Raw genomic sequence first — 6155 nt, forward strand, 5'->3', positions numbered from 1 at the left:
CAATTCCTAACACTATCCCAAGCTAATTTGAAGTTTATAAAAGAAGATAAATGGCTCACCTTAGATATGACATTATACAATCTCGCTACAAGAAAGTTAAAAAATAATTCTATTAATGCACAATTCCTAACATTATCACAGGCTGATTTAAAGTTTATCCCAATATTTATGCATACACGAGGATGTTTTACGGTACTCTGCCTGTACCTGAATTTCATCATTTTTCCATCAACTACACATTCTGGAAAATCCAAATTTGTAAAATCTTCATCACACTTGTCATCATCAGCTAAAACTTCATTGGATATAAACTCGTTATTTCAAAGAAAACTCAGGGATTCATGAGTTACTTTAGAATCTTTCCATGACATCATCAATCTTGATCAATGTCATGTATAGAATACTTTATTCCATACCAGGGTTCACGTTTGGTTGCTGAAAATATAAACAAGATATAGGTCAATAATCATGGGGTAAAATCACCATATTGCAAAAGAAGAAGAAAGAAAAACATAGATCAAAGCCAAAACCCATAAGTTACTGACTGAAATGACTGCACTAAATGCTAATCAACTGTCTAAGTCTAACTCTAAGTTTTAACTAATAATGTTTCTGATTTGGGGTTTGTTCTTTTATTCTAATTTGTTGGAACTTTTATTCATTGCGCACTCTTGTGCCAATGTTTATTTTTAATGATAAGTATTGAATATATTAAAAGGAGAAGACAAGTAATGCCCAAATACAAGAAGAAAAAACCCTGCAAGAATACCATAAGTATCAAGCCAAACTGCTACCACTAAAAATTCAGGAAAAAAGATAAAATACAACAAAACACAAAAACATGAGAGTTAGAAGAAACAATTGAGAGATAACACAACTATATATATATATATATATATATATCAGCTTTCAGAATCCACCATTATTAGAAATCAAAAATATCAGAAGAAAATACAGGAGTTAGTCAACCACTTTCAAGGGAGGAAGGTGTAAATACCCTATGGAATACCTTTGATTTATTTGTCGGTTGGAATGTAGGTGTTTTCCATTTTTGTAATCGGATTTGAATATCACTAGTAATCGAATTTGGAATACAAAGTTGTTTATAAAAAAAAAGTCAACCACTCTCAAGGGACGAAGGTGTTATGTATTTTAATAAATGGGAAGTTGTAATTTTTTGATTTTCTATTCTGTTTGGATTCACATATAATTGTGTTTAAGTTACATTACATTTACATATAAATATATAATTTTAATTAATATTTAAGTTTTTTTAAATAGTATTAAAACCTAATACAAAAGGAACAAAAGACATGTGTATGCAACTATCAATTCTATAGAGGATAGAAAAAAACGCACCTTCATCTACAAAACTACTTGAAAAAACTTCAACCCTCATGTTTTTAGGAACAAAATAATCAAGAACTTGTTTTAAAATTCCTTCATAACCCATTCCTTGCAAATGTAGTCCCCATAAATTACATGCTCTGGCTTATAAAAGTGGACATTTTCTACAAAATAATATAATTAGAGTAAATCAACAACAATAGTTAGAATAATAATTCCAAATATGTATAAAAGTGTCATGAAGAGAAAGAAATATTTAAAACCTGATAGTCTAATAGCATAATCTCGTTGACTCTTTTCAAATCCAAGATTGAATTCTTTTTCATTACAAATCTTAATCTCGTCGAATATCCATTTTGGCCGATTACGACGAAGAAAATTAAGATACTCATAGACAATGCTGATAATATTGTTTACCTGTAAATAAATATATCAAACTTATAGAAAAGATAGGTGTTAAGATTTATGTTTTTTTATCAAATAATGTGTAACAGAACAGCCAAACATTTGCTTTTTGACATCAAAAATCACATTTCATATTTTATTTCATCATTTGCTTTTGAAAAGAAATAATCAACATAGTTTCATTATTATTGTAAACTAATAAAGTTAACAAATATACTAATGAAACTAAAACCAAATGTGACTAATACCTCAGATACACCAGTGTCACTGAGATATATTGTAATGACAAAGACATATGCAGTTGATGTCATACAAATACCAGACTCAACACAAGAATCTACGTCAAAAGCCCACCTACGATCCCCGAGAAAGGAACTCAAGTTTCCTGTGTCATCTGGAACATTAAATAATACATTATAATTGAATTTAAACCATAAATTGTTTAAATAAATTGACACTTATTGAGTAACTTACAATGATTGACAAAAAAGGATATATACTTATCGAGTTTATGATGGTAGATTTTTGTAGACATGGCAAAGTCCATGAAACTTTAAGGACATTGTCATCAACGAGTTTATCTATATGGTATTTTATATCGGATTTCCAAATTGATTTTTTTTGGAAGCTTTCTTTTTTTATCTTTTGAGTGAAGGTGCCTTCGACTTCGAGCCACAACTAGATATGGCTTCAAAAGTGATATTTTTCTTGGATTCTCAAACTTTTTAATGTATTTGAACAGTTTTTGACCCAATCTTCAAGCACATCAAGAGACTCTGCATACAACAATATATTTTTATGTTATTTGATAAGATTTTAAGAACATATATATAATTTGATGCAACAACGTTATAAATAAAATTTTGACATATTTAAAATAATCATTTACCTCCAGCAATTAGAACTAACTTCATGACTTTCGCATTGTATTTCTTATTGTAAAAATTTGAAACTTTTTTGCAAAGATGGTTATAATTTGATTTTCTATCCATCAAACTTTTTTTGTTTACTGAAGTTCATAAGAAGTAACAGATAACACATAACATAATATTAAGTATGTATATATAATACAAAATATTATAATAATGGATTTTGTCTCTCTTATTTATCTAATTTATTGAACTAATCTCCTTATTTTAAATTCTAATAATTGATTTATTCCTCACTTTTTATAGAAAAATGATGACATGAAACATAAAAATGTTTGTGCAATTTCAAAGATAAAAAATTTATGTGACAAATAATTTTAAAATGGAAAAATCATACAAAAATGTGAGAAAGAGCAAAACATATGAATTTTAAAATAGCAGAATATTGAATTAAATAAAATAAAGAATGTAATTAAACTTATAAAAACTCAATTTGCACATATACCTGGAAAGAATAAGTTGTGATACGAGTGATTTGGTTTCGATGAGTGACAATGAAAACAATTAAGAATCTTTACAACTACATTTTTCTCTTGCTGAAACTCTACATTCAAAGTAATTTGTTTCATAAACATATATTATCTGTGAGATATTGGATCGAACTCTAGTATTGTCGAAGGGTAGTTTCTTGGTTCGACAGTTCGACAGAGTTAAGCATGAAGTCGAAGGATTGTTCACATGCTGGTGTCGAAGTGTGCATGCTGTAGTCGAAGATGGGTCTAGCATGCAGATGTCGAAGATGCTAGGGTTGTTAGCATGTTAAATTAGGTTTTAGTGTTTAAACCCTAATTTGTTAAGTTAGCTTGTTTATTAAGTTGGCTTGTGTAATGGGCCTTGCTGAAAAAGCCCATTAGTTAGTATGTTAGGTTTTATTATAAATAGCATACTAGTCTCTCATCATTGTTAAGCTGCAAATCCTAATGCTAGGGTGAGAGAGGTTATTTGTTATTCTTGTAAACTTGTAATCTTGTTTTAAGAGAAAGTGAAAGAATAGCAGTTATAACCAATTCTTGTGTTCCTCTTCTTCCTTGTCCTTTATTCTTCCTTGTTTTATACCTTGTTCTTGGCATTGAATTCACAACAAATTGGTGCGGTGAGCGTGGAGAAGATGCCTTCAACAAAGTATGAGATTGAAAAGTTCACCGGAATGAATGATTTCGGTCTGTGGCGCTTGAAGATGAAAGCCCTACTGGTTCAGCAGGGTTGTTTGGAAGCGTTGAAGGGAGAGGCAGCCATGAATGCTGCATTAACGGCAGCGGAGAAGACAACTATGATCGAGAAAGCACACAGCGCAATTCTGTTGAGCCTTGGTGATAAGGTTCTCCGGCAGGTATCAAAGGAGACGACGGCATCAGGGTTATGGGTGAAACTTGAAAGTTTGTATATGACCAAATCGCTGGTAAATCGACTCTACCTGAAGCAAGCTTTGTATTCATTCAAGATGATTGAAGACAAAGTATTGGCTGAGCAGTTGGATATGTTCAACAAGCTGATTCTTGATCTTGAAAATATTGATGTGAAGATCGATGATGAAGATCAAGCGCTGCTACTATTGTGTTCTTTGCCTCGATCACATGCTCACTTCAAAGAAACTCTCTTGTATGGAAGGGAGTCCCTGACGTTTGAAGAAGTTCAATCAGCCTTGTACTCTAAGGACTTGAATGAACGAAAGGAGCATAAACCTTCGACTATTGGCGAAGGTTTGGCCGTTAAAGGAAAACTCTTACGAAAGGATGGTAAGTTTGACAAGAAGAAAGGCAAAAGCCAGTCGAAGTCTTACGGTGGTGAAGCATCTGGCATTCGATGCTACCATTGTAAGAAGGAGGGTCACACAAGAAAGGTGTGCCCTGAATGCCTGAAATATCATGGAGGTAAGGATAATGGCAACGCTGCCATTGTTCAAGATGATTTCGAATCATCTGATGTTCTTGTGGTTTCAAGCAGTGACTCTAAGAAGGAGTGGATTATGGATTCAGGTTGCACTTGGCACATGACTCCAAACAAAGACTTGTTCGAGGAATTATGTGATCAAGATGGTGGATCAGTATTGCTGGGAAACAACAAGGCTTGCAAGATTGCAGGTGTTGGATCTGTGAGATTCAAGCTCCATGATGAGTCAATAAGGTTGTTGACTGAAGTCAGGTATGTTCCTGATTTGAAGAGAAATTTGCTTTCTCTTGGTGAATTCGACAAGAAAGGATATGTTTTCCAAGGAGAGAAAAGTATCCTAAGAGTCATGAAGGGGTCGAAGGAAGTCTTGAGAGGCGTGAAGAAACAAGGCTTGTGTACCCTTGAGGCTGAAGTTGTAAGTGGTTCGACAAATGTTGTATCCACGAAACCGTTGTCGAAGACAGAAATCTGGCACATGAGATTGGGCCATGTCAGTGAAAGGGGTCTGGTCGAATTAGGGAAACAAAATCTTCTTGGTGGAGACAAAGTCGAAAAGCTGAAGTTTTGTGAACCCTGTGTACTTGGAAAATCTTGCAGAGTGACGTTCAACAAAGGCAAACAAAGAACACATGGATCCCTTGATTACATCCATGCTGATCTTTGGGGGCCTACAAGGTGTGCATCACATTCAGGAGCAAGGTATTTTCTATCCATAGTAGATGATTATTCCAGGAAATTATGGGTATTCATCCAGAAGACTAAGGATGAAACTTTTGAGAATTTCAAAAGTTGGAAGACTCTGGTTGAAAATCAGACTGGCAGGAAGGTCAAGAGGTTGAGAACCGACAATGACCTTGAATTTTGCAATGAGGCATTCGACAGTTTTTGTGCTGCCTCTGGTATTGCAAGGCATAGAACTACTGCAGGTACTCCACAGCAAAATGGTTTGGCTGAAAGGTTTAATCGAACTATTTTGGAGAGAGTCAGATGCATGTTGACTAGTGCAGGGTTAACAAAGGTGTTCTGGGCTGAGGCTGTTTCGACAGCAACATATCTGATAAACAAATGTCCTTCGACAGCGTTAGATATGAAGACACCTGAAGAAGTTTGGTCGGGACATCCACCAGATCTCGACAAACTGAGAGTATTTGGCTGCGTGGCCTATGCTCACATTAGGCAAGACAAGGTCGAACCTAGAGCTCTGAAATGCATGTTCATGGGATACCCTGAAGGAGTCAAAGCTTATAGGCTATGGTGCCTAGAGCCAGGTCACAGGAGGTGTATCACCAGTCGAGATGTAGTTTTCAATGAAGCTGAAATGGCTTTTAAGAAAACTGATGATGTTAGTCGAAGTACAGAAACATCTGACGAAGAGCTGGAACAGGTAGAGATTCCTATTGAGGTGGAGCATGTTGATGCTGAATTGCATATCCCAGATGAAGTCGAAGAAGAAGCAGAAGATGCTGAAGTTGAGGAAACTGACGATGACTACCTATTGTCGAGAGATAGGTCGAGAAGAGTCATCAAGCCACCTCAGAGACTTGGATATGCAGATCTTATAGCTTATGCCTTAATCTCTGCAAG

Source organism: Vicia villosa, linkage group LG1, assembly GCF_029867415.1.
Source record: "Vicia villosa cultivar HV-30 ecotype Madison, WI linkage group LG1, Vvil1.0, whole genome shotgun sequence".
In the NCBI taxonomy this organism is placed as follows: Eukaryota; Viridiplantae; Streptophyta; class Magnoliopsida; order Fabales; family Fabaceae; genus Vicia; species Vicia villosa.